Genomic DNA, 13,529 nt, shown 5'->3' on the forward strand with positions numbered 1-13,529 from the left:
GCCCCTGCCCCAATTCAGGCAGGGGGTTCTCCCAGCACGGGGGGTGAACGCACACCCCGGTGCCCCCTCCAGAATGGGCTCAGCAGGTGCCAGGCTCGGATCTGGGGGCTTGGGTCACCCCTCAGGGCAGGGACAGGCAGCGAGCGGCGGGGCGAGCAAACAAGTGCCCCGCGAATAATGGACTCGGTGAGTGACAGCAGAATTGCCGTTTAACAATTTGCTGGGCAAATATTATTTGACCGCTTCTAGAGCCGCTTGAAGAGGACAAACATAACCTCCCCACGCGCTGGGAATAATTTGGTCGGCAAAAGCAGGAGGAGATTCACCAGATGAGTTATTGATGACGGGGGACAGAGGGGTGTCACCGCTGTCACCAAAGCCATCGGCGCAGGTCCGTGTGTCACTGGTGGACCACGGATGGGGCTGAGTGGCCGCCTCCCTGCCTCAGCAGCCCGAATCATGGCCCCATCTCCCCAGGTCGGCCGTAATCCCCGTGTCCCCAGTCTCTGGGGGATTAAGCTCCCATATGAATGCTTCTCCCCGCTCAGGGGGGAAGCATCTGGGTCTCTGCATCGGGGGGGAGCTGGGCTGGAGGAGGGGATGGGGCTAGGAGGCATTCCCGCCCCACACGGTGCGGGGCTCGGGAACAAAAAGCCGGAGTTGCATGGAGAGCATCCCCTGCTGAGGCCCCGGGGCTGGCGCCTGCCCCCACTGAGGGGGCTGTGGCATGCATGGCTCCAGGTGCTCCTGCAGCCCAAATTCTCTGCCCGGCATCCTTCACCCGCGGTGCTTGAAGGCCGGCACGGCACCGGGGGGCTCCGTGTGGCCGTGTGCCCCCTCCAGCTGGTGGCACTGCTCATCCCTCCCTCTGGTGCCGTGGAAGTGCTCTCTGGTTTGGGCCAATCCGTGCCTCAGTTTCCCCAGGGGGTTCCCCAGCCCACCGCCCCTCACCCCGCCGGCCCCGCTCCGAAACCCCTCTGTACTGCTGCCGTCGCGCCGAGCGATTAAACGTAGCATTATCTTATTTATTTTGGCTTGCCTCCTTGCCAGTCCCCTGCTGTAAATTAAATGATTGCTGAGCTAGATTAGCAGAAAGCATATGTGGAAATTACCTTTTAATTTCTTAATTACATTGCACTCACCTGCAGCTCAACCTGCCAGTGTAAGGAGAGTGTGAAGTTAATTTCCATTGATATATTATCTGCTTTCTTATAAATTAGGATCCTATTAGAGAGGAAGCACACCAAGAGCACGTTGTTCCCTGTCAGGCTGTGGATGGGATCTGCTCTTAGGGCTGGCTTACGGAGGCTGGGCTGCCTGTGGGTCAGTGGGAAGGGGGTGCCCATGGATGTTGGTGCACCCTGCAGTGGCAGCGAGTTTTTCTGCGTTCTGTAACCTTGTCAAGGCTGTAGGAAAGGGAATTCCAGGGCCAATATCCTGGGTTTGACCCCGGCTTGTTGTTTCTTAGGGATGTCTTGGCAACAAGCTTTCATCAAGTTGCTTCACTTGCAGGGTCAAGGCTGGGAAGGGAGCAGTTAGGTGGCATTTCCAATCCCTGGAGCAAACAAATGGGAAAGCCTGATTTCTCTCATTGTTTCCCTTCCTACTGGGCTGTTTATTGAGGCAAGAATGGAGAACCCTAAAACTGATGTTTTAACGTGTCACTAAAATCTTCTGGCCCTCCCACCAGCCACCGAGGCTGGGGAGCAGAGCGAGCCCTGGCAGCACCCATCCGTGCAGGGTGTTAGTGCAGCTCTCAAGAAGCTCATCAGCACCCAAAGCTCCTCAGCACCCATCGGTGGTCTGCTGGGATCCCTAACTGGGCAGACCTGAGGAGCTGGGAGAGTGTTCGGCAGTGATCTGTGGTTCTGCACCACTGGTCACTGTTTTGTTTCACGAGGCAGCAGACATGCTTTGTTCTCTCTTCTGGAGACTTGATTTCTTTCTTCTTCAGTGTCTTCCCCTAGTCTGTAATGCTTTTCATATTCCCTGTGCAGCCTGTGTCAGAGGAAGGAGAGACAGCAGATTGATTTCCTATCATAAACCCCTTCCTGCTGTGAAGAGAAGACCCCTTCCTACGCTGCTTGCAGACGGACCAGCATTGGAACTATTTTGGGTTGACTTTGTGCCCCAACCTAAGCAGAGACAGGGTGGCAGAGGGACAAGATAACCTCCAGGTAACATGCCCTGACCCACTGCTGGAGGACAACGTGGCGTGGAGGATAACGAGGCAAATGCCACGGCTCTACTTCCAGAACCACCTCCTCCGACTGGGATCAAACGTCGGAGCAAGCTGAGCGCTTCGTTCAAAGGACTGGTGGGGTCAAGCCTTTTGTTGTAGGCTTGTTTTATGTTACAGGGAGATTCTAGATAGGTCTGTCCTGAGAGCTCCTCTGTTCAATCGGTTTGAGGCGTGCAATGTGTGACCTGGGGGATGAACTGGGATGCTCCTCAGCAGGGTCAGGACGTGGCAACCTGTGGGATTCATCCTGCCGTGGGGCACAGCAGCCCTGCAGGGGGATCCGGCCAGGCTAGGGGAATGGAAATTTTCTAGCAGGAGATGTGGGGTTTTAACAAGGACTAAAGCAAGCCTCTGCCCCTGGGATGGACTAAGGTGCTGAGAAATAAGTGCTGGGGTGGGTTCGGCAGGAGGCTGCCATGGTGTTGGTGGGGCTGGAGGGAAGAGAGGTTGGGGGCTTGGTCAGGCTGTGCTGAGAGGAGGAGAGGAGAGGGGAATAGGCTGGAACAGGGCAGGATCCAGTGGGGTGTAAGGAAATACAGTCACTGTGGGGGTGAATGAGCAGTGCACCGGGGCCAAGGGAGCTGGAGGGATCCCTGTCCCTGGAGGTTTTTGGAACTGACCGGGGAAATCCCTGAGCAACCCAGCCCGAGCCCTGTGCCAAGCTTACTGTGGGCAGAAGGTTGGGTTAAAGACCTCCTGGGGTCCCTTCCCACCTGAAATTCCTGCAGTTCTGTGCTGCTGCTGTGCTGCAGGGGGGCGAAACTGCCTCTCGTGCTCTGCCCGGCACGCCAAATCCTCCCGGTGCTTCTCACACTGGACTGAGTGTGAGCGAGTTTCAGAGCCCAGGTCCCATATTTCTGCTTCAAACCCTGCCGACCACACCTGAAACTCATCAGGAGGTGGCACAGTTCGGTTGCAAAACAATACGTTTACTTTACATCTAAAATATCTCGTAAAATCCAAAACAAAGACGGAAGACACCCGATTTCTCCCCTCTGCCCCGAGCCTTGCCTCACTTTACCACGCTGCCGTCGCTTAAAGCTCCTCGTTCCCCACGCAGAGGTCGCGACACCTATTAATCATGCTGAAGAGCCCCTCAATTATCTGAAACCACGATTACCCCAGCCCGTTCCACGTCCCCCGTGACATTTGGATAACTGAGGTTGTTCTGTATTATTATTATTTTTCAATTGTGGTAATTATTGTACATTAAACCATTAGCATTCATTACTCCTACAGTGTGTAATTAGAACAATGGTGGATGGATTGCTACCGACTCTAATGAAGTTTTTATAATTGTAATTTATGGCTGTCAAATTACCTTTCTTAAAAATGAAGCCTAATATTAGCCTCTTAAGTTATGGGGAGGGGGTGGTAATTACTTCTAATTGATGGTTCTTGTTTGCTCTGCAGACGGAGCAACGCCGATCCAGCCCCGCTCCAGGTCTCCACCTAAGAGAGGAGAAGAATTTGTGCAATGTAACCATGCCTCCCGCACCTCGCCAGCCCTGCCCTGCGGCACGGAGCCGTGCTTGGGATGCTCCTGGGCTGGGGGAAGAGCTGGGGGCAGCGGAGGGCCAGGGCAGCAGCTCTGGGGCCGGAAAATGGGAGAGCCCGGAGGATTTAGGGTGAGTGTTATAGTGGGGTGCGTGTTAGAGCGGGGTGGGTGTTGTAAGGTGGGTGTGAGCATTATAGTGGGGTAGGCGTTATAGTGGGGTGGGTGTTGTAAGTAGGGTGTGAGCATTATAGTGGGGTAGGTGTTATAGCAGGGGGTATTATAGCAGGGGGTGAGTGTTATAGAGGGGCAAGTGCTACAGTGGGGTGGGTGTAATAAACAGGGTGTTGAGTGTTATAGAGGGGCAGGCATTTAAGTGGGGTGGGCATTATAAACAGGGGTGGGCATTATAGATAGGTGGGCATTATAGCTGGGGGGGGCAGCGAGCATTACAATTGGGGCTGTGAGCACTATAGCCGGGCGGGAGTTATAACGGGGAGGGCGGCGTTATAGCGGGGGGGCTGAGTGTTATAGTGGGGCAGGCATTATAGCAAGGTGGGTACTATGGGGGGCAGGCGTTATAAGTAGGGGGGGCAGGGGGTATAAGTGAGGAGCGGGCGCTATAGCGGGGGGGGCACTATAGGGGGGCAGGTGGCCCTAGAGAGGGGGGGGTGGGCACTATAGGGGGGGTGGGTGGTATGGGCTGGGCTGTCCGTGGTGCTGGCTGCGATGGGGCTGGGCACTCGGGGGGGTAATGGGATGGGGGACCAGGGGGGTCATTTTCACTCAGCCTGCCATTGGGGCTGAAGGGTGTGTGTGTAACGCTGCCCCTTAATTACGTTTCTGTGGTTGTTGTGGTGGTTATGAGTTAAAAATAAGCCGCGCCTTTGCTTTCCCAGCGGGGGGCTGAGTTTTGCTTTAATTGCCTCTGTTTGAATCAATTTAGGCTCAATTATGCTCCTCCTTTCGATGTAATGGAGACGCCTGTGCCCGTCTGGCTGAAGCCCTGCAGCAGGCCGAAGGCTGGGCCTCCATCATGGCCGGCCTCACGGCAGGCCCCAGGCCAGCTCGGGGGGGTCCCGCCATGGCTTCTTCTCCCCCCTGGGTTGTGGGGGGTCTGTCCCTGAGCAGGGAGGCCTTCGGGGAGGTTAGGCAGCTCCAGGTGTTGGCACCTTTCTGAGCACTAAGCGCTGCCATACGGTCATGTTAGCGCGCCCTGAGATGTGCTGGGCCCTGGAGAAGACCAAGGGAAGGGCCCTCGCCACCAGGGTTGAAGCTTTGGGCTCTGCGCCATGCATACATGGTTGGGAATTGGGTTTTAAGCAGTGGTTTTAGGCAGTGCTTCCTGTATGAGTTCACATTCATCCCTGAAATGATGTTGTGTCTTGGAGAAAGGCCACCAGATATTAAATAAGAGCACTGTTATGCTAGGAACAAAGAGAAGGGAAGCACAGCCAAAGTGGAGGGGCTTCTGCGGTGTCAGTGCCACACCATAACGCCCCTGTCCCATCAGGATGTCCCTGAGGTGGAGGCCCAGGCCTCCTGCTCAGCTGTGGTAGGAAATGTTTGTTGTAGCACTTGAGGAACAGGTGAATTTCGCTGCTCGAGAAAATTCCATTGACAGTTTTGAAGATTACTTTTTTTTCTTTTCTTTAGAACTAGCAAGAAAAGAAAAAGGATTTTTTTTTTTTTCTCTTCTAGAGGACATCTCACTGTCATTTTCCTGTGTTGCTGGGATCTAAGACCAGGCTCATCAGCAAGCACAAGGCTGATTCTGAGACCTCTGCTTCAGTTACTTGGATCCATGGCCACAATTAGAAAACCAGCCATCGGCTGGATTTTTCAGAGGTTTAAAATAATAAAGCACTTCTCAATTTTCAGCTGACCTCTGGGAGGTTCACTTTTTCTCCCTTGAAAGTAGCACAAACCCAACACTTATATCTTGGTCTTTTAACAACACGCTAGCTGTTTCTCGTCCTCAGCTCTTGCAAAAATGGAAAAACATGGAGTGGAGGAGGATTGCTGAAAAGTGGCACTGATGAGTAGTGGTTCTTTTGTGAAGGATGTTTGAGGCTTTTCTAACAAGCCTATTTTCCATTAAAAAAATAAAAAGCTTACGAGCTTATGGAGAAGTCTCAAAACCAAGGCCTGTATTTGCGGGTCTCAGCATGTAGTTCTCAGCTGTGAAGCCCCCCAGGTGCCTCCCTCTCCCAGAGAGGAGTGCTGGCGATGGGAGGCTGGCCTCCCCTCCTTCTTCCCAGAGCATCGTCCTCCTGAGGCACACGAGGGACCATCAAGGCATGCATCACCTGGGGTGGGATCCCTGCTGCCACCCCAAGCCCCAACGGGGCTCTATGTTGTCCCGGTGGGCCACCACTAGCCCAAGGCTGCCTTGGCCTCCGTCCTCGAGGCCGCGGCTCCGACCAACACCTCCACCTGCATCCTCCAAGGGCTGTACGAGCCAGCCTCAGCGACGGAAGCAACCCAAACCCCTTCTCCCCCCAGCACCCATCCTGGCCCCGGTGCGGGGCGCAGCCGCAGCCCCCTCCTCGCCGCCCCGTCCCCCCCCAAACACGGGGGCTTTGCCTTTGAGCGGCTGGCACAGGCCTAGGCGCAGCGCTGATTAGATCGCTGTCACCAGGGAACAGGAAGGTTAATTGCCATTCTCTTTGTGTGCCGCTCGGAGAGGAGACCAATTTCAGCTCAGTAGCAACAAAGTGTTGCCTGCTTGCTTCAGAGGGGGCAGGGGGAAGCGGGGAGCCGGGGGGGGGGGACACAAGCGGGCAGGATTGTGCACGGACTTTGAGCATAGCTGTGTCTTGTCTGGTCTAGCAAAAGAGAAGTGCTTAACAAGTATTAAGAGACACAAATAATTCTCCTTTTCTCCTCTCGCCCATTCTTTTCTCTCTTTCTCTTTGCTTGTAAATCCTGCTTATCGCATCTGAATAGCAGAATGGTTTCACACCGGACCTTTAATCTGGCCCAGAGCAGCCCCCAGAGGGGCAAAGTGGCTGAGGATTACCTTTTATTTTATTTGATTTTTTTTTTAGCTTTCTTCCACTCCTCCCCTCCCTCGTGGGTTTTTTAGTATTTTTTTTTCCTCTCTGCATTTGTTCTTGGAGGGAGTGAGGAGCAAAGGCTTAAGGGGGGGAAGGGGAAAAAAAAGAAGTGTGTAGGGGGTGTTACAAACTTAAGGGGATCTGGATCTATTCAGAACGACTTGTCCATAGCCTTGCTGCTTTTGTTCGCCTGCCATTCTTTAGATGATTTCTTCACTCTAGTAAAAGCGCTTTAATTCCCTTGTAGATACCGAGAATCCCTCCTTCTCCTGCTCTCCCCTCCTTCTCCTCCTGGAGCCCGGCGCACCCTCTTTCACTTTCTCAGACTCTATCCAGTATCCTCCTCGCCACCAACAAAGCCCAGGAATGGCGAAGTTTCCTTTCAGAAGAATGAAAGAAATGGAAGAGGCAGGAGGAGCCCGAGGAGATGGGGAGCAGCGTGTGCGTACGTGCGCCGTTACGTGTGTCACCTGCCCCGTGCCGGAGATTTGCGGCTCCCCCTGACTTTCTGATCCCAGGAAGCTTTGCTCATGGCCTGTCCCGCTCCAGGTATAAGACATAGGGCAAAACCCTTCAGGAGAGATGCACTGGAGGATGCCAGAGGACCTCACACCCAACACTCCAGCTGCTGGGAGCTAGCATTAGGATGGGTCCTCTCATGTCACCAGGAACAAAGCAGGAGGTGCGTGGGCTGGAGACCCCGCTCGACACCCAGGGTGGGCTGAACTGGGCCAGCCCAACGGCCAGCAGCTCACCATTCCCACCAGCCACCACAAGGAGGTCAAGGCTTCTTGGCGGCTCAGCAAGGAGAGAAGTGCCCACAGGTGGGACATCTCAGAGCAGTGGGCAGCGAAGCCCCCCCTGCAGACCTTGCTGGGGGTGCTGACAGCATGGTGGTGGGACTGCCTGCCCGAGTCCCAGGCACCAGCTGCCAGGGGAAGAAACAGCCCCGGGGCACCTGGTTCTGTCCCTGCGACCCATGCAGATGTTTGGCCCCATGGGATCATGCAGGACCACAAGGTGTCCAACTGGGAGAAGCTCAGCTCCAAGTGAAAATGCCAACACCAGGTGCATCATGAGGACAGGCCCTCTCATTTCAACCCGTATCAGCATGGAGGAAGAGTTTATAACCAAAAACTGAAAGTTTCAAAAGGCAATGGGGATTTCAGGGGCTGCCCTTGCTCTTGTAAAAGATTCAGCATCTGGGAATCAAGACCAGTGAACAGGGGTGCTCCGTGGGTCAGTCCGTGGGCATGAAATGTGTTTTGCCCACCTGAAGTTTTAGGTTTGGTCTGCAAGAACTCACAGCTGACCGCGGTAACCCTGGGGGGTTATTCCTCCAGGAGCAGGAGGGGAGATGTGCCTGTACGTCAGACTGCGACCTGCGGCTGCTGAAGCACAGGGAGATATTTCCCCGTGCTGGTCCTGCTGCGGAAGGTGGTAATTCCTTCCTCTCCTGCTGGCCCACCTTCTGACTTCGGTGTAAATCAGCCCCGCAGTGCTAAATACATCGCACTGAATCAAAGCCATCCTCATGGTGAGAAGGTCCCCGTGCTGTTTTAGCATTTACCACTGCCACGGTATTTTCAGCGTGTGAGCGTGCCGGTTACCAATGCTCAGCTCAAGGGCTCCTTAAACTGGGGAGATGGCAAAACTAACAAGGCTGGCTTCCTGCGAGGTCCTGGAGCTCGCACGGGTGGGCTCAGAGGAGCTTGGTGCCGCCTGGGTGCCAGGATCCTGAAAACACTGCTCTCAGCCCCCCAGGGGTTGGCAGCACCTGCAGAGCATAGCACCCACGTGTCCGTCTCTCCAGGGCTTGTACAGCGCTCACTGACCCCATCTGCAAGCACACCCCTCTGCGTTCAGAGACCCCAAACCTTAACGTGGTGTTAAGGGAGGGGGGGGAGGCTGGGTACCAGCATTCGAATGTCTGCTGGGGGTCACATCGCAGGTGACACCTGATGGTAAAGGACTAAATTCAGTTCAAGGGAAGGGAATCACATGCTGCAGAGCTAAACCTCATCAGGTCCTCCAAGGCACTAATTACCCTCACCAGCCTCACCTGGGGTCCCACCCACAGCCCTGCAGCTCTGCTTAAGGGCAGCCCTGGGGGCTCAGGCCTCCCCCTACCAGGCTGTGCTGTAGGTAGCACGTCTCCAGCCCCCTCTCCTGCCCCCCCAGGTAGCCAGGCTCCGTGTGCCCATGCTGTTTTGCAGAGCAAACGTTGGGATCGGGCCCCGATTTCTGCATCAGGGCTCGTTCCCACGTTGGCCAGGATTAGGCCCCCCTCCCCTGCTGAGCGGTGGGGGACAGGAGAAGCTGAGGCATTTCCTGCAATGGCTAATTAGATCCAGCTCCCCACAACAACATGCACTGGAGAAAAGCAAAGCGCTGAGCGGGACAAGGTAATGAGAGTGTTCCCCTCCCCAACAATTCCTCCCACTAATCCCAGACAAAGCTCCAAAGGCCGGCCCGAGCTGCCAGGCGGCGTAAATCAGCACTGCTCCACTTACTTCGGCGAGGCTTTGCTGATTTATAGCAGCTGAAGGCTTCTCGCCACCTGTAATTTATGTCTTGGGGACTAATTTTGCGCACGTTTTGTCTCTAATCCTTCTCCCCTGGGGTGCTGCGGGGATACCAGGGCAGGGCTGGGCTCTTTCTTGGAGGCACCTCGGTGCCACCAACCACCCCAAAAAGCAGTGCCATCCCCCAGAGGTAGACGTGAGGGGTGCTGCTGCTTTCACGGACGGCTGCATTCCTCCTGCAGCCACGGCGGTGGCACTGGATGAAGCCGCAGGGTGAACACGGAGCAGTTAATAATGAATGATGCATGCGCTGCCCGTGATGAGTAATTCAGGCAGCAGTGTGCAGCACAGCTGCTGGCTAAGCACCTGGCCTTCAAAGGGTGAATGAGCATTAAGATAGCTCCATAAAAGCCAGTCCAGCAGTTGCAGGGGAGGATGTTTTATGAATGGAGGTGGCGACCTGGCTGTGGCATTTTTGCAGTTGTTGGCCAGCAACGGGAGAAGATTTGGAGTAGAGCAATGTGGAGCATCAACAGGTCCATGAAATTCCTCCTGGCACCTGGGAGGAGTTTCAGGGTGGGAAGCCAGCCCTGTTTGTCAGCTCATACAGAGGAGGTGTATCAGGACCTGTTTAGATGTCAGAAAGGGATGGGCTCTCGAGTTCTGCCCTGTCCGTTGAGCCGAGTGTCACAGCAGGAGGTCGGGTGGCTGGTAGAGGTGTGCTCCAGGTCTGGTGTAGGTCTGAGTCCAAGGAATAAGCAAGATCTGGTCAAGCAGATTGTGATCACCAAAGATTGCATATGGTGTGCAGGCTAGATTAAATGTTGGACTTCTCGGAGCCAAGAGAAAGGTTTTAGCAGCTCCCTGTATGCTGAATCCCAATGAACCCCTGGCCAGCACATGAAATCCTGCCTGCTGGACCATCTCCTGAACAAGCTTGGTAACTTCTCCCAGATCAGCTCCCCCTGGGGCTGTGCCAGGAGAGGGGTTTGAGATCAGCACCAGAACACCATGAGGCAGCAGGGCCAAGAAGCTCCCTACCTCAGCTTGCAAGAAGCAATCCTACCCTGCTGCCACTGCACCCCAAGCCTTGAAGAGCACTCACTAACTTCTGTAGTGATGCCAAACCTCTGCTGTGTGTCCTATGCTTTGCCATGTCCTCAGTGTCCTCCCCTCCAGAGCACATAGAAGGGAAGTACTATGTTGGTGGTGACTGTAGTTTTTGAACAAAGTCCACCCCCAAGTGGGATTTTGCACCCCAAATCCACCACCACCACGCCGTTGGGTGCTCTGGTGCAGGCAGATTGCAGAAACAAAACAAAAAATGCTTCTTCCACACGGTCTCCCTTCCCCGGGCATTTCAGCCCTCCTTGCCTTGGGAGGCATCTCCCAGCCTCGTTGGAGCAGCAGCTCGGGGAGGCACAGGGGAGGGAGAGGAGGAGCTGGAGATGTTTGCTAGCAAATACAGGACTGTGTGCTTAAACACTCTTCCTCTGCCTGTCCCCACCCGGCAGCGTTTGCTCAGCAAACACTGCTAATTCACCGGCTTCCCAACGTTTGATTCAGTCTGTGAAAGCAAACCTCGTACCCCACGTCCCCAGGGGCCTCCTCTCCCCCCTCTTCCCCCCCCGGGACGTGCTGCTGGGCACCAGCCCTCGGTGCCCGGCCACCAGCTGCGAGACTGGGGAGCTGTGGGGGCGCAGGGGGGGGCAGCAGCAGCATCCCTTGTGGCAAAGCTCTCCTGGTGCTCAAATGTGGGGGGAAAAGCAAACCTGGGCAGAGCTTCACCCCAATGCCACCCGTGCCTGTATAACGGGCTTGAGTTGGATGATGCTGTGCGTGCACAATGCTTGCAGCTTCGTGGTCATGAGTGTGGAGGTGTAAGGGGGAAAGGTGGCGTGGGACAGAGGCAGAAATATTTTTCCCCTTAGGGAAAGGCAAGAGGTTTTGCGGAGAGGCTCTGGGAATTGCGGCCCTGGCTGCAGGAGGGGGGCAGCACCTCGTTTGCTTTGGGACGGTTGCTTGTAACCGGTTGTTCTCCTAGGGACAGGGCTCAGCCCCTGCGTTTCCTCTTGCTGCAGCTGTGGGAAACACTTTTCTTGCTTGAAAAATCCCTGTGTTCATCCAGAAATATTCCTGCCGAGGGGAGTCATCGGCTACCAGGGAGTTACTGCAGGATGCAATAGTGTGGTCGTGGAGAGATCGATACCTCTAACAGGAAACACCCAGATGCCAGGACGTTTCAACAGCTCCAAAATGTCGAGCCAGAGCGTAACATCCCCTTAATTCTGGCAAAGCGGTGAGGATATCCTGCTGAAATCGTCGTTAATTTCTGCTTGTGGCTCGGCCAGGAGCTCGGGAAGGCGTTTGTGTTTGGTTGCATGGAAACTCGCTTTGCAGGCGTGCTGACCGGCGGTGCTGAGACTGGGAGATGCTCAGGGCTGCCTGGACCCAGGTATGCTGGACTGGAGACTTCAAGGGAACAACCACGGAGGTCTGGCCAGGCAGCTCACCCCTGGGTGCTGTCTCCTCTGTGTTTCTCTTGCTCACACCTGGAGCCAGTGCTGTAGATCATGCCCACACCTCGTCCATCTCCTGCTCAGCCTCCTTGGCCAAATAAAACCTGGATTGGGCAGCCTCGTGCCATGGGCACCTGGGTGTCCCTCCACCCTCCGGACCTGCAGGTCCCTGCTGCGCTCCCGGGGAAAAAGGCTTGGGAAAGCAACCCCTTGTGCTCGCCTATCCGCATGGGAAGCATCCTCCTGTCACTTCCAAGCAGCCCCGGAGCTCCGGCGGTGACATATGCTCCCTCCTCGCCCGCCTTTCAGCGCAGGTCCTCGCGGGAGGCCCATTAAGCACTTAGCTGACCTTGGACCTCCGCCCGCGCCAGCTGCACGCGGGAGGGAGCGGGCAGGCACGCGAGCACCGTGCCCGCCGGAGCTGTCGCCGGTGATTTACCGCGGCTCCGGCACCGCCTGGGCGCAGGGTGGGCAGCGGGGCTGGCGCCGCGGTGCCAGGGGGCTGCTCTGGCTGCTCCCTGTCCCCGCAGCCCCGCTCGTTGCCCCTCCGGGTTCAACCCCAGGTCTTAATTTTCCAGCTGACCGCACTCGCTCGTAGCGAGGCGGAGAGGGGAGGCACAGATTGCAGCGGGAGCAGCTTCTGGCGACTGGGTTGTGGCTGGAGGAGGGATGCAGACGTGGTAACAACTGGTCTGTGCTCTTTTCCCCCTCTCCATGTACCTTCCTGATGGGACCAAGCCTGCCACGGGGGCACTTCTGGTGAGGGGACGGCACCATCTCATTCCAGCCGAGACAGCATCCTTCAGACGTGTCGGTAAGCCCCGTGTCATTTTAGCTCCCAACGCAACACCCCAACTCTGAGCCATCGCCCCACCGCATCCTGCTCAGCCTCACAGCTTAGCCTTATCTCTCAAAGCAGAAAGGCTACAGATTGTCCCTGACAACTTGTGAAACATCCTTTGTGGTCTTCATGGGCTCTGACCTCTTCCTTCGCATTACTGGGGGCCTCTCTCCTGCACGAGCCCCAGAGCTGGTCCCATCCCCAGCTCAGCTCAGAGCCACCTCTGGCATTTCTCAGGGCTGCCCCAGGACATTTTTTGTCCCCAGTTTGCAATGCAAAAACGGTGAGGTTTGGGCTGTTCCTTGGGAGGAGACAGCAGACAAGGGCAGTCCCTGGCAGGCTGTTTGCGGGCAGCTGGAGGAGAAAGATCCATACAAAAAGATGAGGGTGGGAAGTCCTAAAGGATGCTTCGGCTGTAGCAGCAGAAGGCAAGGGGAGGCGCAGAGGTGTACCCCTCTTTTCTCCAAGCTGTATTTGGGGAAAGACGTAGGGGAAAATGGTATTAAAGTTCTCCTGGCTGTAGCAGCCCATTGATCACATCTCCAGAGAGAAGTCGTCTCCACCATCCCTGCTTCTGGGAGCCCACTGTGGGGTGCAGCAAGAGACCGAAGGGAGGAGACGTCCCTGCTGGGTGTCACAGGGCGACTTCATCTGCACGTGGCAAAGGAGAGGAGAAAATGTGAATTTTCCAGCTGGGGGAACTGGATGCTGGGTGGCTGCTCAGGGAACCCCTCAGGGGATGGGGACGCTTATCCTAAACTCTCGGAAACGTTTCCCCTACAGACAAGCTGCAGGCACCTGCTCAAATCGGAGCAACCTCCCCACAACCTCTTCTCCTGCCCCGTGAC

General features: G+C 55.7%; 1 protein-coding gene across 1 annotated transcript in view; it reads left to right on the plus strand.

Annotated features, from left to right (window-relative positions):
* The window catches only part of LOC310883747 (uncharacterized protein), a gene marked incomplete at its 5' end in the record, with an annotated part of 35,370 nt that extends 22,864 nt beyond the window's left edge, over window positions 1–12,506 (plus strand). Inside the window, 2 exons of the mRNA XM_083804560.1 lie at window positions 1,998–3,870; window positions 5,439–12,506. The remainder of the gene's footprint in view (window positions 1–1,997; window positions 3,871–5,438) is intronic.
* Between the last annotated feature and the right edge of the window lie 1,023 nt (window positions 12,507–13,529).

The sequence above is a fragment of the Anser anser genome (genome assembly GCF_964211835.1).
Source record: "Anser anser genome assembly, chromosome: 18".
NCBI lineage: Eukaryota > Metazoa > Chordata > Aves > Anseriformes > Anatidae > Anser > Anser anser.